The 22139-nt window shown below is 54.7% G+C and overlaps 4 pseudogenes; all 4 read right to left on the bottom strand.

The window, feature by feature from the left end:
* Positions 1-4183: 4183 nt before the first annotated feature.
* On the bottom strand, positions 4184-4365 carry LOC142766446 (U2 spliceosomal RNA; annotated as a pseudogene).
* A 2613-nt stretch (positions 4366-6978) lies between these two features.
* On the bottom strand, positions 6979-7151 carry LOC142766163 (U2 spliceosomal RNA; annotated as a pseudogene).
* Positions 7152-15346: 8195 nt separating this feature from the next.
* LOC142766445 (U2 spliceosomal RNA) lies at positions 15347-15528 on the bottom strand (annotated as a pseudogene).
* A 2611-nt stretch (positions 15529-18139) lies between these two features.
* On the bottom strand, positions 18140-18312 carry LOC142766162 (U2 spliceosomal RNA; annotated as a pseudogene).
* Between the last annotated feature and the right edge of the window lie 3827 nt (positions 18313-22139).

Genomic DNA, 22139 nt, shown 5'->3' with positions numbered 1-22139 from the left:
TGCAGCAGAGTGTCACTATCGCTGCTCTGCTCCTCGGGCCCGGGCCGTCGCCGCCCTCTCTCCCTGCTAGCAGCCCTCTCGCGCTCAACTTGCATATCGTGAGCGTCTTGCCGCCTTCGCGAGCGCGCGCGAGTTCGCTGCTCGCGGCCAGGTGCCGGTTGGCTTGCTGTGGTGTCGGGTTTGCGGCCCGGGCGAAGTGCCGGGGGGGCAGCAGTGGAGGCCGGAGCAGTCGCGTCGTCGCCATGCTCACTGGGCAGGAAGTAAGAGCCGCGGCTCATTATCGGCGCGTCATCCGGGGCGGCGTCTTGCGAGCCGTGTTCCAGATCGCGGGTGGTCACTGGTGCTAACAGGTTGGCTGGTGCCTTTGAGACTGAGGGGGGCGCTTCACCCGGCTTGTTTATCTTGGCGGCTCCTTTAAAGGCAGTAGGCGAACTTTGGCTGTCCTCTTGGTCTGGTAGGGAGGTGGGGGGTGATGTGGGTGACGATTGCACCGAGAGCGACTCAGAGTCACTCTGCTCAGTTTCCGCCGACTGGGTGCTGGCGTCGTCAGCTCTCCCGAGCCCCTCCTCCTCAGTCACACGCGAGGCCTCCGTGCTGCTACCTGTTGGCTGGCCTGCGCTGGTCGCGGAGCCACCGGAGTGGAGCCCCTTCTCTGACATACGGCCCGCGGTTCTTGGTGTTAGAACCTGTAGGCGGGGGGAACCTAAGGCCCCGGATGAGGGGGGGCCGCTTAGGTGGCTGGCAGACGGGGCAGGACCTGACAGTGGGGGGAAGCCACGCGCGATTGACGCGTATGAGCGCTGGCGGAAGCACTCTTTTGTCCCATGGTGGCCGCCGCATCGTTTGCACTCCTCGGCGCATCCTTCTGTCTCGTGTCCGAAGGTTCCGCAACGCTTGCAATATGATGCCGAGCACGCGGAGGCCATGTGCCCGACTTCGCTGCACCGTGCGCACACTCGGCGCATCCCGCGATATTCAAACATTACGCGGTGGCCCGCGATAGTCATGAAATTCGGCACTGGGCGACGCATTTCAATTTTAATGACACGAACCCCGTTAAGTTTGGTTTGGCGCGTGGCTACCGTGGTGAATGTGATGCCCTTCACTTTACCGAACTGGCTGAGGGCGTTACAGAGTGTCTCGTCTGACGAGTAGGCCGGGTACCGGTAAGCATTTACAAATGTAACAGGCGCCCCTACTGCTTCAACAGGTACTTTAACCCCGTTAACTTGGAAGCCCTCAGATACCATTAATTTTGTTGCTTGGCTGGAATTCCGGGTGCACACTAAGAATTTGGCGCCCCCCATATGTTGGAGCACAAAAACACTGTCCTCTCCCGCCGTTAATTCAACCGCGTCAATCAGGTCATCGATCGAAACATCTCCCTCTGGTGCGTTAAACATAAAGCAATTCTCCCTCACCGGGAGGTCTGGTGTTGACGCCATGCTGGTTGCCGCTGGCCGCCAGGAGAGCGTGACTGGTTACAAGACTGGTATCGTGCAGTCTAGCTGCACTCTGGTAGGACGCGGCTCAGCCGAGGCGGGCGCCGCTCAGGACTTGGGTGTACCAGGTGGGCCGCAGGGGGGGGGGGGGGCCGGGACGGGGGGCGCTGTCCGGGTCCAAGCGGCTGCAGGCATCAGGGGGCGCCAGGCGGGAGCCGGGAACCCAGGAGCGGCAGGCGCGCGCAGAGTGGAGCGGCGCTGCAACGGGGCGCCTTCTTTCTTCGGTCTTGGAGGGGGGGGGGGGCCGGGGGCCTGCGTCAGCGTGACGTGACCCCAGGTCTCGCAGATACTACACTTTGATCTTAGCCAAAAGGCCGAGAAGCGATCTTAGCCAAAAGGCCGAGAAGCGATGCAATTCATTAGCACGTAATTAAAATCCACTCTTTCACACCTCGTACTTAGTTCTGGCCAAAAGCCGGGCAAACAGTAGCAAAGCAATTCCGACGTCCACCCATGCACAACCAGCATTGTGCACCGACAGCGGCAGCGCTGGCTTCACGGCATTGCTTTTATCCCCAGTCCGCTTGAAGTTTCTAGTTTCGCTTACAAACATGTTAAAACTGAAACCTTCTTTTTCCCAGAGGTCGAAGCCACGCGTGCTTGCTTGCATGCGTACTCTCTATGCGCCCATGACGTCACACCAAATGCTTGCTGGCGAACATTATCAGGCATGTCGCGAGGGATGCTACAGCATTTGTTTTAAAAACTGATGCATAGTGTACATGTCCAACTCGAGCACCAAAGTCTGGAAGGAAGGAAAAAAAAAAATGACTGTGCAAAATGTGAATACGTCACCCATCCAACATGGCTTCTACGCCGGCTGCCCAAGCAACGCCTCTGCAACGACGCCCACAATCATCGGCAAAAAGGTGGTGCCTTTGGCTGCTTCAGCACGCTCAACATATGCCTTGCAAGTTCCGACGTGGCGGAACACCGCACCGAGGTCGACGAAGGTCCTGCCGTGAAAGGCAGACCCGGGAATGCGTGCGAAACGTCTACCGCGTGGGTTGTGAAGCCGGTGAATGAAGGATCATGTGGCAGAGGGTGACGGAACGTGAGTGTGCGACTTGACGCTGCGATGTCGTTCAAGCGTTCAACGGGCCGGCAGGTTCTGTCTGTCGTGGTCGAAAACGTCCGAGTTTTGCTGATTCCGAGGGGTAGGAGTGCTATGGTGGCGTGTACGAGGCGCTGGTGCGGCGCTCCGTCGATCGTGCCGGACGGACATGAGGCGGCCGAAGGCGGTCGTGAAGTGGTCGCGGAAATCAGTGGAGAAGTACTCGCCTGCGCTTTTCGTCGAAGACGCGCGACAGACGGTCTTCGGGAGACACGGGTGGTTGCACAAATGCGACCGTGCGTCAACGTGCAGCCATATTCGTGGATTATTTCGCCCCATTACGATAGCTTCGTCACTGCGCTCGCTGGTGTTGCTTGTTTTTGTTGACCTTCACTTGTGGCTCACACCCACTGTGGGGGATTGGCTGGTTTGTTGTTCTGCTTCTTCGACTTCTACATACTCGGCTTAGTGAAGCTGTGAGGAGTGACGAGTGGGTACGGAGGCAAAGCGCGCCCGGGGCGTGATCTCACGCGTCCTGGGGTCCACGTCGCTTCAGGTACGTGCGTGGTGCGTCCGAACGTCTAGTGCGCAATTTTCTTGGAACTTCCAGCAACTGGCAATTCCATTGAGGTGAGCGTGCGAGGATGTTCGTTGTAATTAACGAGAGCCAACGGTGGATGAGCTGGTATGAGATGGTGTTCAGAAATGAAGTGTTTGATCAACAAGGCGATGCCCGCCGTGGTGGTCTGATGGCCGTAAGGTACTCGGCTGCTGACCCGCAGGTGGTGGGATCGAATCCCGGCCGCGGCGGCTGCATTTCCCTGTGCTCAGATTAGGGTGCACGTGAAAGAACCCCAGGTGGTCGAAATTTTCCCATAATCATATGGTGGTTTTGGGACGTCAAACCCCAAAGGTCAGTGGACATAGGAAAAGCACATCGGGGCTTTGCCGCTCCACCGTACAGCAGGTGTGTGCGGAGTGGGTCCTGTGGCGTTCTTTGCGATTTTAATTTGTGATGGGGAATAGTGTAGATGCGTAGACGTGGCGAGAGCACGCGTCTTCAGGTTCAGACGCCGCGTGAAGATGTGAAATAAAAATGCCTTCGCTTGCCACTGCAACTGTAAACAGAAACACCAACCAAACCCCATTTTCTAGAGGCTTTTTTTATTTTTCGTTGCGAAACGGGTGAATTCGAAAAGCGGAAATAGCTTGGCACATACATACACACTTCTACACACATACATACATACACATCGCACATGCATACACATCGTATACACACTTCTAGCTTTCCTCCGAAACAGTAATGATAATTTCCTCAATAGTTTTATTAATATGAGTAGGAACGTTAAAAAAAATAAGAAACTTGAGTATGTACGTGTGAACATAACAAAATAAAAGAGACCCTCCATATATGAAATACACACGGAAACATTTATTTTCCCAGAGCAATCGTAAGTGTAAACACAGCTAGCGCACTCCCTGCACGCGAATACCGCGTCAGCCGGGGCGGCGTGCCGCCACCGTCTCGGACACTCGACGCACCCAAGCCGTTTACCCCGGTATCATGGGTAAATCCGAACACTCCTTCTATCATTGAATTTATTGTCGAACTCACCCCGCAGGGGGTGAGTGGGCCGATCCCGGAGGTAGTGCAATACCGGGCCAACCCGTGGCGGAGGTGAAGCAAGCTTCAAGCACTCCGCCGCATCACAAAAATAAGTTTAATATCTTGGATCCAAATAGGATCCGTATCAGATATTAAGCTGATAAGAACAGAATTTTTTATTATGCTTAGTACACAAACATCATACATGGTTATATAACAGAACAAGAAACGGTAATAAAAGGTGTATATAATAAAATCAGGTAACAAAAAGGCTAAAAAAGAGTTAGTGGTGTTAGTATGAATAAAAGCGTATAACAATAAAAAACGCGGTATCGCTTCTCAAATAAAAAACTATTTACAAAACGCCTATATGGCCACGATAAATGTCCGTAGAGGCGGCGATCGTGTCTGAAACGCAAAGTCTTTTCATGGTCCGCAGGTAGCTCCTACACTTTGATCTTAGCCAAAAGGCCGAGAAGCGATGCAATTCATTAGCACGTAATTAAAATCCATTCTTTCACACCTCGTACTTAGTTCTGGCCAAAAGCCGGGCAAACAGTAGCAAAGCAATTCCGACGTCCACCCATGCACAACCAGCATTGTGCACCGACAGCGGCAGCGCTGGCTTCACGGCATTGCTTTTATCCCCAGTCCGCTTGAAGTTTCTAGTTTCGCTTACAAACATGTTAAAACTGAAACCTTCTTTTTCCCAGAGGTCGAAGCCACGCGTGCTTGCTTGCATGCGTACTCTCTATGCGCCCATGACGTCACACCAAATGCTTGCTGGCGAACATTATCAGGCATGTCGCGAGGGATGCTACAGCATTTGTTTTAAAAACTGATGCATAGTGTACATGTCCAACTCGAGCACCAAAGTCTGGAAGGAAGGAAAAAAAAAAATGACTGTGCAAAATGTGAATACGTCACCCATCCAACATGGCTTCTACGCCGGCTGCCCAAGCAACGCCTCTGCAACGACGCCCACAATCATCGGCAAAAAGGTGGTGCCTTTGGCTGCTTCAGCACGCTCAACATATGCCTTGCAAGTTCCGACGTGGCGGAACACCGCACCGAGGTCGACGAAGGTCCTGCCGTGAAAGGCAGACCCGGGAATGCGTGCGAAACGTCTACCGCGTGGGTTGTGAAGCCGGTGAATGAAGGATCATGTGGCAGAGGGTGACGGAACGTGAGTGTGCGACTTGACGCTGCGATGTCGTTCAAGCGTTCAACGGGCCGGCAGGTTCTGTCTGTCGTGGTGGAAAACGTCCGAGTTTTGCTGATTCCGAGGGGTAGGAGTGCTATGGTGGCGTGTACGAGGCGCTGGTGCGGCGCTCCGTCGATCGTGCCGGACGGACATGAGGCGGCCGAAGGCGGTCGTGAAGTGGTCGCGGAAATCAGTGGAGAAGTACTCGCCTGCGCTTTTCGTCGAAGACGCGCGACAGACGGTCTTCGGGAGACACGGGTGGTTGCACAAATGCGACCGTGCGTCAACGTGCAGCCATATTCGTGGATTATTTCGCCCCATTACGATAGCTTCGTCACTGCGCTCGCTGGTGTTGCTTGTTTTTGTTGACCTTCACTTGTGGCTCACACCCACTGTGGGGGATTGGCTGGTTTGTTGTTCTGCTTCTTCGACTTCTACATACTCGGCTTAGTGAAGCTGTGAGGAGTGACGAGTGGGTACGGAGGCAAAGCGCGCCCGGGGCGTGATCTCACGCGTCCTGGGGTCCACGTCGCTTCAGGTACGTGCGTGGTGCGTCCGAACGTCTAGTGCGCAATTTTCTTGGAACTTCCAGCAACTGGCAATTCCATTGAGGTGAGCGTGCGAGGATGTTCGTTGTAATTAACGAGAGCCAACGGTGGATGAGCTGGTATGAGATGGTGTTCAGAAATGAAGTGTTTGATCAACAAGGCGATGCCCGCCGTGGTGGTCTGATGGCCGTAAGGTACTCGGCTGCTGACCCGCAGGTGGTGGGATCGAATCCCGGCCGCGGCGGCTGCATTTCCCTGTGCTCAGATTAGGGTGCACGTGAAAGAACCCCAGGTGGTCGAAATTTTCCCATAATCATATGGTGGTTTTGGGACGTCAAACCCCAAAGGTCAGTGGACATAGGAAAAGCACATCGGGGCTTTGCCGCTCCACCGTACAGCAGGTGTGTGCGGAGTGGGTCCTGTGGCGTTCTTTGCGATTTTAATTTGTGATGGGGAATAGTGTAGATGCGTAGACGTGGCGAGAGCACGCGTCTTCAGGTTCAGACGCCGCGTGAAGATGTGAAATAAAAATGCCTTCGCTTGCCACTGCAACTGTAAACAGAAACACCAACCAAACCCCATTTTCTAGAGGCTTTTTTTATTTTTCGTTGCGAAACGGGTGAATTCGAAAAGCGGAAATAGCTTGGCACATACATACACACTTCTACACACATACATACATACACATCGCACATGCATACACATCGTATACACACTTCTAGCTTTCCTCCGAAACAGTAATGATAATTTCCTCAATAGTTTTATTAATATGAGTAGGAACGTTAAAAAAAATAAGAAACTTGAGTATGTACGTGTGAACATAACAAAATAAAAGAGACCCTCCATATATGAAATACACACGGAAACATTTATTTTCCCAGAGCAATCGTAAGTGTAAACACAGCTAGCGCACTCCCTGCACGCGAATACCGCGTCAGCCGGGGCGGCGTGCCGCCACCGTCTCGGACACTCGACGCACCCAAGCCGTTTACCCCGGTATCATGGGTAAATCCGAACACTCCTTCTATCATTGAATTTATTGTCGAACTCACCCCGCAGGGGGTGAGTGGGCCGATCCCGGAGGTAGTGCAATACCGGGCCAACCCGTGGCGGAGGTGAAGCAAGCTTCAAGCACTCCGCCGCATCACAAAAATAAGTTTAATATCTTGGATCCAAATAGGATCCGTATCAGATATTAAGCTGATAAGAACAGATACTACACAAGGAGAAGTTTATTCAACTCTCAACGCATGAAACAAAAAAAACAGTACAGTATGCACCGCCGGGTAATCGGCTGATAACTACATCAAATACATGAGTTACTTATAGCACAGAGAAAAAAAAAACAGAGTAACATTGAACAACGGATGTGTGTATATACAAAGGTGAGTAAACAAGGCGTACAGAGAAACGAAAAAAACACGCGGGCTATATACATATATACAATGCCGGAAAACAAGATGAGCAATGGATATCAGTTTCCCCACGAATGAATATAGACGCTGGGGGGGGGGGGGTACACAGCAAGGTCTGAGTTACACCTCAAAAGATTGACACATGGGATGCATGTAGAACGCACAACTTAAACATAAGGTGTTGGAGCCGGAGGGGGGGGGGGGTTAGAAGGGAGTGATTGGGGCGGCTAGCTTGCCGTCCCTGAGGAAGAAAAATTTCGTATGCCAGCGACGGAGGAACTTTTCCTCGCCGCTGGCTTCGAGTTCGGCCGATAAATAGGCCCACAGCAGCCTTCGGATCCTCGAGACTGCCGGAAACGCGGCTCGTACTGGTTTCCTGCGCGCTTCCGCAAGCGATCGCCTCTGCCATAAAACCAACACTGTGAAAATCACCACGAGTTGGGCGAAGGCGCCTTTGTTACGTTTGTGGTTGGGAGGGGTGCGGATGCCGAAGGAGTGGGCCACCATGCGCCACACGGGTTTCACCGCGACGCATTCAAACAACGCGTGCTCCTGCGTTTCCACGACGCGACAGTTGGGGCAGCTAGCATTCGGGACTATGCCTAATTTGTTAAGGCGCTGTCTTGTAGGTAGGACGTGCCAGGCCTTTTTAAGGAGCAAATCGTGCGCCTCGCGGGGGATGCCGCAACGGAGGGAGCCAAGTTCACTCTGCGCGCGCTTGGCCCGTTTTCGGTCGGCATCGCTTAGCTGGTTCATCGTGATGGCCTCGACGATGCGTGCTGGCGGGTCTTCGTCTACGTCACAGCCGGGTAGTTCATTCCCCAACATGCGCATTGTTGCCGCTGCCGTTTTATAGTAGGGCGCGGGTGCTTCAGCAAAAGGACCGGAGTGTCGGCCAGCGTCCAGCCAGTCGTGCCTGGCACCGCTCCAGTAGAGGAGGAGGTTGTGGCCAACGTAATCGCTCGCGCGCGCGAGCGCTCGGGCGGTTTTAAGGGCTAGAATTCTGCCTGCGCTCTGTACATGTGGAAGGCCGAGACCCCCTTCGGATACTGCCAGGTGTAAGAGGTGTCTTTTTAAAGGTGGCGGTTTCCCTTCCCACAAGTACGCCGTGATGAGCTTGGACAGCTGGTTTATCGTCCTTGCGGGCATCACTGCTACTCGACTTGCGTACAAAGCAAGTGCGCAAATACTCGTTTTAACCGCCAGCGCTTTCTCGCGCAACGAGAGGTCTCGCAGGCCTGCACGCTCTGCCATTTGAGCGGCCCTTTCAAGGACGCGGGACCACGTTGACGGTGCGACTCCCTCGCTCGAAAAATATATCCCGAGTACCTTTACTGTGTTGACCGCTTGAAAGGTGCCGATGGCATGCGCAGGGAAATTGCCGAAGCGAAGGGCCCTGCACTTTTCCTCGTTCAGCTGCGCTCCGGACGCTGCCGCGTAGAATGCGAAGAGCTGACGAAAACGGTCGAGGCTACTGGCGTCCCTCACGAAAAGGGAGATGTCATCGGCATAACCAAGGATCTTTAGTTCCGCAGTTCCTGTGAGCGGGAGGCCCCGAATACGCGTGTCACCGGCTACGGACGTGAGCAGGGGCTCTATGGAAAGCACAAACAGGGTCGGGCCAAGTGGGCATCCCTGTCTGATCCCACGCGTGTACTGGAAGGTGTCCGTAGTGGAGCCGTTCACAACCACATGGCACCTGAGGTCCGAGTACAGGAGCTTGATGATGTTAACAAACCCTGCCGGGAGGCCAAACTCTCGGAGCGTTTCGAACAGGTAGGCGTGCCTGACCCGGTCGAAGGCCTTGGCCCGGTCGAGGGAAAGAAAAGCTCCTGATACTCTTTTCTCGGTGGCGTACTGAAAGGCGTCTCTAGTCATGTTCAGGTTGGCAAACAGTGATCTGCCCGGAACTGCGCAGGTTTGGTGCGGCGCGATGATGTCCGGCAGAAAGGTCTTTAAACGGCTGTTTAGAATAGAGGCGACAATCTTGTAATCCGCATTCAGTAGCGTGATAGGGCGCCATGACGTGGGGTCGTTCGGTGGTGAGCCTTCCTTAAGTATCAGGACCACGCGCCCCATGGCAAACGAGGCGGGTTTCGCGTGGCCTTCGAGAATGCTGTTGATTACGCCAAGTAGCGGCTCGCTCAGGATACTAAAAAAGGTCGCATAAAACCCTGCAGTGAGGCCATCCGCGCCGGGAGCTGAGTTCGGTGGCATAGACTGGATGGCGGCCCACAATTCCTGCATCGTCGCTGCGCCGCATAAGGTCGGGCATTCACCTTCATCGAGGTGTTTCAAGAATTGGTACAGTTCTGACCGGTGCGGTAGCTCCGATGAGGTCGTTATGGGCTCCGGTTCGCGGAAAGCGGTCTCGAAGTGGCGTCGAAAGGTCGCCTCGATCTCTGCTGGGTCTTCCGTGAGTGTGCCGTCTGGGCGCCTTACTTGTAGGATCCGTACTGAGCCGTTGCCGCTTACTTCGCGCAGGTCCTCTTCCCGGTGCCCCTCTGAGGTGGTTCGGAACGCGCACTTCTCGCCGGTGATGGCTCGTTGCAGTCGTGCATGCTGTACCTTAAGCGCGGCAAGATAGTCGCGAGTGCAGGAAGTGAGACACTCGGCGTTCTGGACGATGCGCATCCTGCGCAGCAGCTCGTTCATCTGAGCCGTAATGCGTTTTTTTCTCGCTCTGCCCTCTTGTTGTAAATGCGCCTTCCAGGTCGCCTTGAGGTCGTCCCAGACGGCCGGGGTCACTCGGGGGGTCGCTCTGATTGTGGCTTCAATGCGTTGCTGCATCAGGGGGGTGGAAACCGGGTCATTTAATAAAGCCGGGTCTAGGCGCCACGACGCGTTTGCTGGACTGGGGCCGGGCTTCCCGCGCACGGTTGTCACCAACGGGACGTGATCCGAAATGCCCGCCAAGGCAGGAGGCAACGGGAGCACCTCACACGCCTCAAGGGAAGGTAACAAAAGGTCAGGTAAGTAGGCGCGGTCGAGCCTACTGGCGGTGGTCCTCGACATGCGAGTGGGACCGAATGCGTTATCATGCTGGAGAACCCATGCATCCGAGAGTCGCAGTCGGCGAAGGAGTCTGACAAGGTCTTTCGCGTGGTAGGCTGAGCCTCCGCGACCTGGGCCCCTGATGTCCCTTGTAGTGTCGACGACACAGTTGAAGTCGCCGAGGACTACATGCGGGAGGGGCGCTTGCAAGGACTCGCCGAGCTCTCTAAAAAAGGTGTTCGTTTCCGTTCTCGTTGTTGGCGCGTACACATTAACGAGCCGTACTTTGCGACCGTCGATGAAGATGTCCAGGATTAGCGTACGGCCGTCGGCGCCAAACACGCAATGAGCCTTTTGCCTGAACCTTCCAGAGACGAAGACGACTCCGACCCCGCATGACTTGGCCCGCGTCAAGGAAAAGAAGGCATCGACCTGGCAAAGGTTCCGAAAAAGGGTGACATCGAGGAGGGAACGGAAATTCGCCTCTTGGACGAACAGCAGGTCAATGTCATGGAGCTTGGCCAAAGAGATGACGGCGGTTTGCTTCGTCTTATCGCGGAACCCGCGTACGTTCCAGGTGGCGAAACGCAGCCGGTCAGCCATAAAGCGGAGCTAGGAGGGGAGAGGGGGCGAGTTTACGAAAGGGTGAGTGCATGGCGCGCCAGGGGAAAGGGACACAGAGGGAGAAGGAAGGGAGCGCAGTGGGGGAAGGGCGCTGCCATCTGGGGTGGGGTCGGCGTACTAGGCGCTGGAATCGCCGGCTTGAGGGGGCGGGTCCCCTTCGCTTTCCGCGCGCTCGCCCAACTTCTGTGATTTCGCTTTCGGAGGGGCGTCGCTGTCGCTGCTCCTCGCGCCGAGCCCGGCCCGTCGCTGCTTCGTCTCTCCGCTCGTCGCTCGTTCTCTCGGATCGCTCTTAACACCCTCTCCTGTGCGTCGGCGCGAGCGCGAGCGCGAGCGTGTCCTCTGATCGCGGCCAGTCGCGGTCTGAGCTGTAATCGGGTCCCGGTTTCGGCAGAGACTGGGCAACGCATGGTCAGAGGAGGGCGCAGGGAGGGGTATCAGGCTTGGTTGAGCGCGAACTTCAGGGAGCACGTAGTACCCGCGACTCACGATGGGCAAGTCCTCTCGGGCGGGGTCTTGGCTCCTTTCTTCCAAGTCCAGGGGAGTGACTGGAGCCAGCACGTTAGTGGGTGGGTTTGCGACAAGGAGGCTCGCTGCTTCTTGCTCAGAGGCACCAGTAAGGGCTTTAGGCGCGACAGAGGAACCCTGGCGGCCGGGCCCGCCTAGCGGGCGTGCGGGCTGCGTGGTGGGTGACGATTGTGCAGAGACCGTCTCGAGGTCACTGGTGTCTGTTTCAGACGACGTGGTGGCGACGTCGTCAACGCTTCCCGGCTTCTCCCCTTCGTTGGCAGACGAAGTGTCCGCACTGCTGCCTGTGGGCGGGCCAGTATTGCAGTTGCGGTCCTCGGGTGGGAGCCCCTTCCCAATGGTGCGAGGTGCAGTCCTTGGCGATAGCACCTGTAGGCGTGGGGCACTGGCGGCCTTCGATACGGCAGGGCCGCTTACATGTACAAGTGAGGGGGTGGTATCAGTCAGTGTGGGGAAACCGCGGGCGGCAGACGCGTAAGAGCGCCTCCGAAAACACTCGCGCGTCCCGTGGTGGCCGCCACAGCGTTTACATTCGGCCTCGCAGCCCTCCGTATCGTGGCCAAAAATGCCACACCGTCTGCAGTACGCGGCAGAACATGCGGTCGCCATGTGTCCGACCTCGCCGCAGCGGGCGCACACGCGACGCATCCCACGGTATTCACACATGACTTTGTGCCCCGCTATTGTCATGAAATTAGGAACAGGCCGGGACATTTCTATTTTGACTAGCCTCACACCATTTAGCTTAGTCTGGCGAGTCGCCAAGGTGGCGAAGGAAATGCTCTTAATTTTGCCGAAAGGGGCAAGAGCATTACTAAGGGCCTCATCAGACAAGAAAGCCGGGTAGCGGTAGACGTTCACGTACGTTACCGGCGGCCCGACTGCCTCTACCGGCACCTTCACCCCATTCACCGTGAAACCCTCCGCCACCATTAGGCTCGTCGCCTGACTAGCATTGCGAGTACACACAAGGAACTTTGCGCCCCCCATGTGCTGAAGCACGAATACACTATCATCACCAGCGGTTAATTCTACTGCATCAATCAGATCGTCAACAGAGACATCGCCCTCGGGCGCGGAAAACATGAAACAATTCTCCCTCACCGGGAGCTCAACTGGCATGGCCATACTGGTGGGCGGATCCCGCAAGCCGCCGGGGGGGGCGAGGCTCTGGGACGACTCGTGACGTGCAGTCAAGCTGCACACTGGTAGGCAGCGGCTCAGCTGAGGCGGGGGCCGCTTGGGGTCTGGTGATGGCAGGGGTCGCCGCTAGGAGCTCCGGGGCAGCAGGGGCGGACCGGGGGCCTGGCTCGACCTGGCATGTAGAGGGTCTCCGGGCGGGAAGGCCCGAAACCCAAGGGTGGCAGCCGCGTGCACGAGGCTGCGGCGGCGAAGGGCTTGCACTGGTTCTGGGGCTCGAACTCCGAGAGGGCCCGGGGGCCGACGCCGACGTGACGTGACCCCGGGACTCGCGCGAGGGCTCGTAAAAAAACAGCTAACTCGACACTTTGATCTTAGCCAAAAGGCCGAGAAGCGATGCAATTCATTAGCACGTAATTAAAATCCATTCTTTCACACCTCGTACTTAGTTCTGGCCAAAAGCCGGGCAAACAGTAGCAAAGCAATTCCGACGTCCACCCATGCACAACCAGCATTGTGCACCGACAGCGGCAGCGCTGGCTTCACGGCATTGCTTTTATCCCCAGTCCGCTTGAAGTTTCTAGTTTCGCTTACAAACATGTTAAAACTGAAACCTTCTTTTTCCCAGAGGTCGAAGCCACGCGTGCTTGCTTGCATGCGTACTCTCTATGCGCCCATGACGTCACACCAAATGCTTGCTGGCGAACATTATCAGGCATGTCGCGAGGGATGCTACAGCATTTGTTTTAAAAACTGATGCATAGTGTACATGTCCAACTCGAGCACCAAAGTCTGGAAGGAAGGAAAAAAAAAAAAAATGACTGTGCAAAATGTGAATACGTCACCCATCCAACATGGCTTCTACGCCGGCTGCCCAAGCAACGCCTCTGCAACGACGCCCACAATCATCGGCAAAAAGGTGGTGCCTTTGGCTGCTTCAGCACGCTCAACATATGCCTTGCAAGTTCCGACGTGGCGGAACACCGCACCGAGGTCGACGAAGGTCCTGCCGTGAAAGGCAGACCCGGGAATGCGTGCGAAACGTCTACCGCGTGGGTTGTGAAGCCGGTGAATGAAGGATCATGTGGCAGAGGGTGACGGAACGTGAGTGTGCGACTTGACGCTGCGATGTCGTTCAAGCGTTCAACGGGCCGGCAGGTTCTGTCTGTCGTGGTCGAAAACGTCCGAGTTTTGCTGATTCCGAGGGGTAGGAGTGCTATGGTGGCGTGTACGAGGCGCTGGTGCGGCGCTCCGTCGATCGTGCCGGACGGACATGAGGCGGCCGAAGGCGGTCGTGAAGTGGTCGCGGAAATCAGTGGAGAAGTACTCGCCTGCGCTTTTCGTCGAAGACGCGCGACAGACGGTCTTCGGGAGACACGGGTGGTTGCACAAATGCGACCGTGCGTCAACGTGCAGCCATATTCGTGGATTATTTCGCCCCATTACGATAGCTTCGTCACTGCGCTCGCTGGTGTTGCTTGTTTTTGTTGACCTTCACTTGTGGCTCACACCCACTGTGGGGGATTGGCTGGTTTGTTGTTCTGCTTCTTCGACTTCTACATACTCGGCTTAGTGAAGCTGTGAGGAGTGACGAGTGGGTACGGAGGCAAAGCGCGCCCGGGGCGTGATCTCACGCGTCCTGGGGTCCACGTCGCTTCAGGTACGTGCGTGGTGCGTCCGAACGTCTAGTGCGCAATTTTCTTGGAACTTCCAGCAACTGGCAATTCCATTGAGGTGAGCGTGCGAGGATGTTCGTTGTAATTAACGAGAGCCAACGGTGGATGAGCTGGTATGAGATGGTGTTCAGAAATGAAGTGTTTGATCAACAAGGCGATGCCCGCCGTGGTGGTCTGATGGCCGTAAGGTACTCGGCTGCTGACCCGCAGGTGGTGGGATCGAATCCCGGCCGCGGCGGCTGCATTTCCCTGTGCTCAGATTAGGGTGCACGTGAAAGAACCCCAGGTGGTCGAAATTTTCCCATAATCATATGGTGGTTTTGGGACGTCAAACCCCAAAGGTCAGTGGACATAGGAAAAGCACATCGGGGCTTTGCCGCTCCACCGTACAGCAGGTGTGTGCGGAGTGGGTCCTGTGGCGTTCTTTGCGATTTTAATTTGTGATGGGGAATAGTGTAGATGCGTAGACGTGGCGAGAGCACGCGTCTTCAGGTTCAGACGCCGCGTGAAGATGTGAAATAAAAATGCCTTCGCTTGCCACTGCAACTGTAAACAGAAACACCAACCAAACCCCATTTTCTAGAGGCTTTTTTTATTTTTCGTTGCGAAACGGGTGAATTCGAAAAGCGGAAATAGCTTGGCACATACATACACACTTCTACACACATACATACATACACATCGCACATGCATACACATCGTATACACACTTCTAGCTTTCCTCCGAAACAGTAATGATAATTTCCTCAATAGTTTTATTAATATGAGTAGGAACGTTAAAAAAAATAAGAAACTTGAGTATGTACGTGTGAACATAACAAAATAAAAGAGACCCTCCATATATGAAATACACACGGAAACATTTATTTTCCCAGAGCAATCGTAAGTGTAAACACAGCTAGCGCACTCCCTGCACGCGAATACCGCGTCAGCCGGGGCGGCGTGCCGCCACCGTCTCGGACACTCGACGCACCCAAGCCGTTTACCCCGGTATCATGGGTAAATCCGAACACTCCTTCTATCATTGAATTTATTGTCGAACTCACCCCGCAGGGGGTGAGTGGGCCGATCCCGGAGGTAGTGCAATACCGGGCCAACCCGTGGCGGAGGTGAAGCAAGCTTCAAGCACTCCGCCGCATCACAAAAATAAGTTTAATATCTTGGATCCAAATAGGATCCGTATCAGATATTAAGCTGATAAGAACAGAATTTTTTATTATGCTTAGTACACAAACATCATACATGGTTATATAACAGAACAAGAAACGGTAATAAAAGGTGTATATAATAAAATCAGGTAACAAAAAGGCTAAAAAAGAGTTAGTGGTGTTAGTATGAATAAAAGCGTATAACAATAAAAAACGCGGTATCGCTTCTCGAATAAAAAACTATTTACAAAACGCCTATATGGCCACGATAAATGTCCGTAGAGGCGGCGATCGTGTCTGAAACGCAAAGTCTTTTCATGGTCCGCAGGTAGCTCCTACACTTTGATCTTAGCCAAAAGGCCGAGAAGCGATGCAATTCATTAGCACGTAATTAAAATCCATTCTTTCACACCTCGTACTTAGTTCTGGCCAAAAGCCGGGCAAACAGTAGCAAAGCAATTCCGACGTCCACCCATGCACAACCAGCATTGTGCACCGACAGCGGCAGCGCTGGCTTCACGGCATTGCTTTTATCCCCAGTCCGCTTGAAGTTTCTAGTTTCGCTTACAAACATGTTAAAACTGAAACCTTCTTTTTCCCAGAGGTCGAAGCCACGCGTGCTTGCTTGCATGCGTACTCTCTATGCGCCCATGACGTCACACCAAATGCTTGCTGGCGAACATTATCAGGCATGTCGCGAGGGATGCTACAGCATTTGTTTTAAAAACTGATGCATAGTGTACATGTCCAACTCGAGCACCAAAGTCTGGAAGGAAGGAAAAAAAAATGACTGTGCAAAATGTGAATACGTCACCCATCCAACATGGCTTCTACGCCGGCTGCCCAAGCAACGCCTCTGCAACGACGCCCACAATCATCGGCAAAAAGGTGGTGCCTTTGGCTGCTTCAGCACGCTCAACATATGCCTTGCAAGTTCCGACGTGGCGGAACACCGCACCGAGGTCGACGAAGGTCCTGCCGTGAAAGGCAGACCCGGGAATGCGTGCGAAACGTCTACCGCGTGGGTTGTGAAGCCGGTGAATGAAGGATCATGTGGCAGAGGGTGACGGAACGTGAGTGTGCGACTTGACGCTGCGATGTCGTTCAAGCGTTCAACGGGCCGGCAGGTTCTGTCTGTCGTGGTCGAAAACGTCCGAGTTTTGCTGATTCCGAGGGGTAGGAGTGCTATGGTGGCGTGTACGAGGCGCTGGTGCGGCGCTCCGTCGATCGTGCCGGACGGACATGAGGCGGCCGAAGGCGGTCGTGAAGTGGTCGCGGAAATCAGTGGAGAAGTACTCGCCTGCGCTTTTCGTCGAAGACGCGCGACAGACGGTCTTCGGGAGACACGGGTGGTTGCACAAATGCGACCGTGCGTCAACGTGCAGCCATATTCGTGGATTATTTCGCCCCATTACGATAGCTTCGTCACTGCGCTCGCTGGTGTTGCTTGTTTTTGTTGACCTTCACTTGTGGCTCACACCCACTGTGGGGGATTGGCTGGTTTGTTGTTCTGCTTCTTCGACTTCTACATACTCGGCTTAGTGAAGCTGTGAGGAGTGACGAGTGGGTACGGAGGCAAAGCGCGCCCGGGGCGTGATCTCACGCGTCCTGGGGTCCACGTCGCTTCAGGTACGTGCGTGGTGCGTCCGAACGTCTAGTGCGCAATTTTCTTGGAACTTCCAGCAACTGGCAATTCCATTGAGGTGAGCGTGCGAGGATGTTCGTTGTAATTAACGAGAGCCAACGGTGGATGAGCTGGTATGAGATGGTGTTCAGAAATGAAGTGTTTGATCAACAAGGCGATGCCCGCCGTGGTGGTCTGATGGCCGTAAGGTACTCGGCTGCTGACCCGCAGGTGGTGGGATCGAATCCCGGCCGCGGCGGCTGCATTTCCCTGTGCTCAGATTAGGGTGCACGTGAAAGAACCCCAGGTGGTCGAAATTTTCCCATAATCATATGGTGGTTTTGGGACGTCAAACCCCAAAGGTCAGTGGACATAGGAAAAGCACATCGGGGCTTTGCCGCTCCACCGTACAGCAGGTGTGTGCGGAGTGGGTCCTGTGGCGTTCTTTGCGATTTTAATTTGTGATGGGGAATAGTGTAGATGCGTAGACGTGGCGAGAGCACGCGTCTTCAGGTTCAGACGCCGCGTGAAGATGTGAAATAAAAATGCCTTCGCTTGCCACTGCAACTGTAAACAGAAACACCAACCAAACCCCATTTTCTAGAGGCTTTTTTTATTTTTCGTTGCGAAACGGGTGAATTCGAAAAGCGGAAATAGCTTGGCACATACATACACACTTCTACACACATACATACATACACATCGCACATGCATACACATCGTATACACACTTCTAGCTTTCCTCCGAAACAGTAATGATAATTTCCTCAATAGTTTTATTAATATGAGTAGGAACGTTAAAAAAAATAAGAAACTTGAGTATGTACGTGTGAACATAACAAAATAAAAGAGACCCTCCATATATGAAATACACACGGAAACATTTATTTTCCCAGAGCAATCGTAAGTGTAAACACAGCTAGCGCACTCCCTGCACGCGAATACCGCGTCAGCCGGGGCGGCGTGCCGCCACCGTCTCGGACACTCGACGCACCCAAGCCGTTTACCCCGGTATCATGGGTAAATCCGAACACTCCTTCTATCATTGAATTTATTGTCGAACTCACCCCGCAGGGGGTGAGTGGGCCGATCCCGGAGGTAGTGCAATACCGGGCCAACCCGTGGCGGAGGTGAAGCAAGCTTCAAGCACTCCGCCGCATCACAAAAATAAGTTTAATATCTTGGATCCAAATAGGATCCGTATCAGATATTAAGCTGATAAGAACAGATACTACACAAGGAGAAGTTTATTCAACTCTCAACGCATGAAACAAAAAAAACAGTACAGTATGCACCGCCGGGTAATCGGCTGATAACTACATCAAATACATGAGTTACTTATAGCACAGAGAAAAAAAAAACAGAGTAACATTGAACAACGGATGTGTGTATATACAAAGGTGAGTAAACAAGGCGTACAGAGAAACGAAAAAAACACGCGGGCTATATACATATATACAATGCCGGAAAACAAGATGAGCAATGGATATCAGTTTCCCCACGAATGAATATAGACGCTGGGGGGGGGGGGGGGGTACACAGCAAGGTCTGAGTTACACCTCAAAAGATTGACACATGGGATGCATGTAGAACGCACAACTTAAACATAAGGTGTTGGAGCCGGAGGGGGGGGGGGGGTTAGAAGGGAGTGATTGGGGCGGCTAGCTTGCCGTCCCTGAGGAAGAAAAATTTCGTATGCCAGCGACGGAGGAACTTTTCCTCGCCGCTGGCTTCGAGTTCGGCCGATAAATAGGCCCACAGCAGCCTTCGGATCCTCGAGACTGCCGGAAACGCGGCTCGTACTGGTTTCCTGCGCGCTTCCGCAAGCGATCGCCTCTGCCATAAAACCAACACTGTGAAAATCACCACGAGTTGGGCGAAGGCGCCTTTGTTACGTTTGTGGTTGGGAGGGGTGCGGATGCCGAAGGAGTGGGCCACCATGCGCCACACGGGTTTCACCGCGACGCATTCAAACAACGCGTGCTCCTGCGTTTCCACGACGCGACAGTTGGGGCAGCTAGCATTCGGGACTATGCCTAATTTGTTAAGGCGCTGTCTTGTAGGTAGGACGTGCCAGGCCTTTTTAAGGAGCAAATCGTGCGCCTCGCGGGGGATGCCGCAACGGAGGGAGCCAAGTTCACTCTGCGCGCGCTTGGCCCGTTTTCGGTCGGCATCGCTTAGCTGGTTCATCGTGATGGCCTCGACGATGCGTGCTGGCGGGTCTTCGTCTACGTCACAGCCGGGTAGTTCATTCCCCAACATGCGCATTGTTGCCGCTGCCGTTTTATAGTAGGGCGCGGGTGCTTCAGCAAAAGGACCGGAGTGTCGGCCAGCGTCCAGCCAGTCGTGCCTGGCACCGCTCCAGTAGAGGAGGAGGTTGTGGCCAACGTAATCGCTCGCGCGCGCGAGCGCTCGGGCGGTTTTAAGGGCTAGAATTCTGCCTGCGCTCTGTACATGTGGAAGGCCGAGACCCCCTTCGGATACTGCCAGGTGTAAGAGGTGTCTTTTTAAAGGTGGCGGTTTCCCTTCCCACAAGTACGCCGTGATGAGCTTGGACAGCTGGTTTATCGTCCTTGCGGGCATCACTGCTACTCGACTTGCGTACAAAGCAAGTGCGCAAATACTCGTTTTAACCGCCAGCGCTTTCTCGCGCAACGAGAGGTCTCGCAGGCCTGCACGCTCTGCCATTTGAGCGGCCCTTTCAAGGACGCGGGACCACGTTGACGGTGCGACTCCCTCGCTCGAAAAATATATCCCGAGTACCTTTACTGTGTTGACCGCTTGAAAGGTGCCGATGGCATGCGCAGGGAAATTGCCGAAGCGAAGGGCCCTGCACTTTTCCTCGTTCAGCTGCGCTCCGGACGCTGCCGCGTAGAATGCGAAGAGCTGACGAAAACGGTCGAGGCTACTGGCGTCCCTCACGAAAAGGGAGATGTCATCGGCATAACCAAGGATCTTTAGTTCCGCAGTTCCTGTGAGCGGGAGGCCCCGAATACGCGTGTCACCGGCTACGGACGTGAGCAGGGGCTCTATGGAAAGCACAAACAGGGTCGGGCCAAGTGGGCATCCCTGTCTGATCCCACGCGTGTACTGGAAGGTGTCCGTAGTGGAGCCGTTCACAACCACATGGCACCTGAGGTCCGAGTACAGGAGCTTGATGATGTTAACAAACCCTGCCGGGAGGCCAAACTCTCGGAGCGTTTCGAACAGGTAGGCGTGCCTGACCCGGTCGAAGGCCTTGGCCTGGTCGAGGGAAAGAAAAGCTCCTGATACTCTTTTCTCGGTGGCGTACTGAAAGGCGTCTCTAGTCATGTTCAGGTTGGCAAACAGTGATCTGCCCGGAACTGCGCAGGTTTGGTGCGGCGCGATGATGTCCGGCAGAAAGGTCTTTAAACGGCTGTTTAGAATAGAGGCGACAATCTTGTAATCCGCATTCAGTAGCGTGATAGGGCGCCATGACGTGGGGTCGTTCGGTGGTGAGCCTTCCTTAAGTATCAGGACCACGCGCCCCATGGCAAACGAGGCGGGTTTCGCGTGGCCTTCGAGAATGCTGTTGATTACGCCAAGTAGCGGCTCGCTCAGGATACTAAAAAAGGTCGCATAAAACCCTGCAGTGAGGCCATCCGCGCCGGGAGCTGAGTTCGGTGGCATAGACTGGATGGCGGCCCACAATTCCTGCATCGTCGCTGCGCCGCATAAGGTCGGGCATTCACCTTCATCGAGGTGTTTCAAGAATTGGTACAGTTCTGACCGGTGCGGTAGCTCCGATGAGGTCGTTATGGGCTCCGGTTCGCGGAAAGCGGTCTCGAAGTGGCGTCGAAAGGTCGCCTCGATCTCTGCTGGGTCTTCCGTGAGTGTGCCGTCTGGGCGCCTTACTTGTAGGATCCGTACTGAGCCGTTGCCGCTTACTTCGCGCAGGTCCTCTTCCCGGTGCCCCTCTGAGGTGGTTCGGAACGCGCACTTCTCGCCGGTGATGGCTCGTTGCAGTCGTGCATGCTGTACCTTAAGCGCGGCAAGATAGTCGCGAGTGCAGGAAGTGAGACACTCGGCGTTCTGGACGATGCGCATCCTGCGCAGCAGCTCGTTCATCTGAGCCGTAATGCGTTTTTTTCTCGCTCTGCCCTCTTGTTGTAAATGCGCCTTCCAGGTCGCCTTGAGGTCGTCCCAGACGGCCGGGGTCACTCGGGGGGTCGCTCTGATTGTGGCTTCAATGCGTTGCTGCATCAGGGGGGTGGAAACCGGGTCATTTAATAAAGCCGGGTCTAGGCGCCACGACGCGTTTGCTGGACTGGGGCCGGGCTTCCCGCGCACGGTTGTCACCAACGGGACGTGATCCGAAATGCCCGCCAAGGCAGGAGGCAACGGGAGCACCTCACACGCCTCAAGGGAAGGTAACAAAAGGTCAGGTAAGTAGGCGCGGTCGAGCCTACTGGCGGTGGTCCTCGACATGCGAGTGGGACCGAATGCGTTATCATGCTGGAGAACCCATGCATCCGAGAGTCGCAGTCGGCGAAGGAGTCTGACAAGGTCTTTCGCGTGGTAGGCTGAGCCTCCGCGACCTGGGCCCCTGATGTCCCTTGTAGTGTCGACGACACAGTTGAAGTCGCCGAGGACTACATGCGGGAGGGGCGCTTGCAAGGACTCGCCGAGCTCTCTAAAAAAGGTGTTCGTTTCCGTTCTCGTTGTTGGCGCGTACACATTAACGAGCCGTACTTTGCGACCGTCGATGAAGATGTCCAGGATTAGCGTACGGCCGTCGGCGCCAAACACGCAATGAGCCTTTTGCCTGAACCTTCCAGAGACGAAGACGACTCCGACCCCGCATGACTTGGCCCGCGTCAAGGAAAAGAAGGCATCGACCTGGCAAAGGTTCCGAAAAAGGGTGACATCGAGGAGGGAACGGAAATTCGCCTCTTGGACGAACAGCAGGTCAATGTCATGGAGCTTGGCCAAAGAGATGACGGCGGTTTGCTTCGTCTTATCGCGGAACCCGCGTACGTTCCAGGTGGCGAAACGCAGCCGGTCAGCCATAAAGCGGAGCTAGGAGGGGAGAGGGGGCGAGTTTACGAAAGGGTG

Source organism: Rhipicephalus microplus, chromosome 6 (assembly GCF_043290135.1).
Source record: "Rhipicephalus microplus isolate Deutch F79 chromosome 6, USDA_Rmic, whole genome shotgun sequence".
NCBI classification, from domain to species: domain Eukaryota; kingdom Metazoa; phylum Arthropoda; class Arachnida; order Ixodida; family Ixodidae; genus Rhipicephalus; species Rhipicephalus microplus.
The sequence above is the reverse complement of the archived record's forward strand: the minus strand, read 5'-3'. Positions and strand labels throughout refer to the sequence as shown.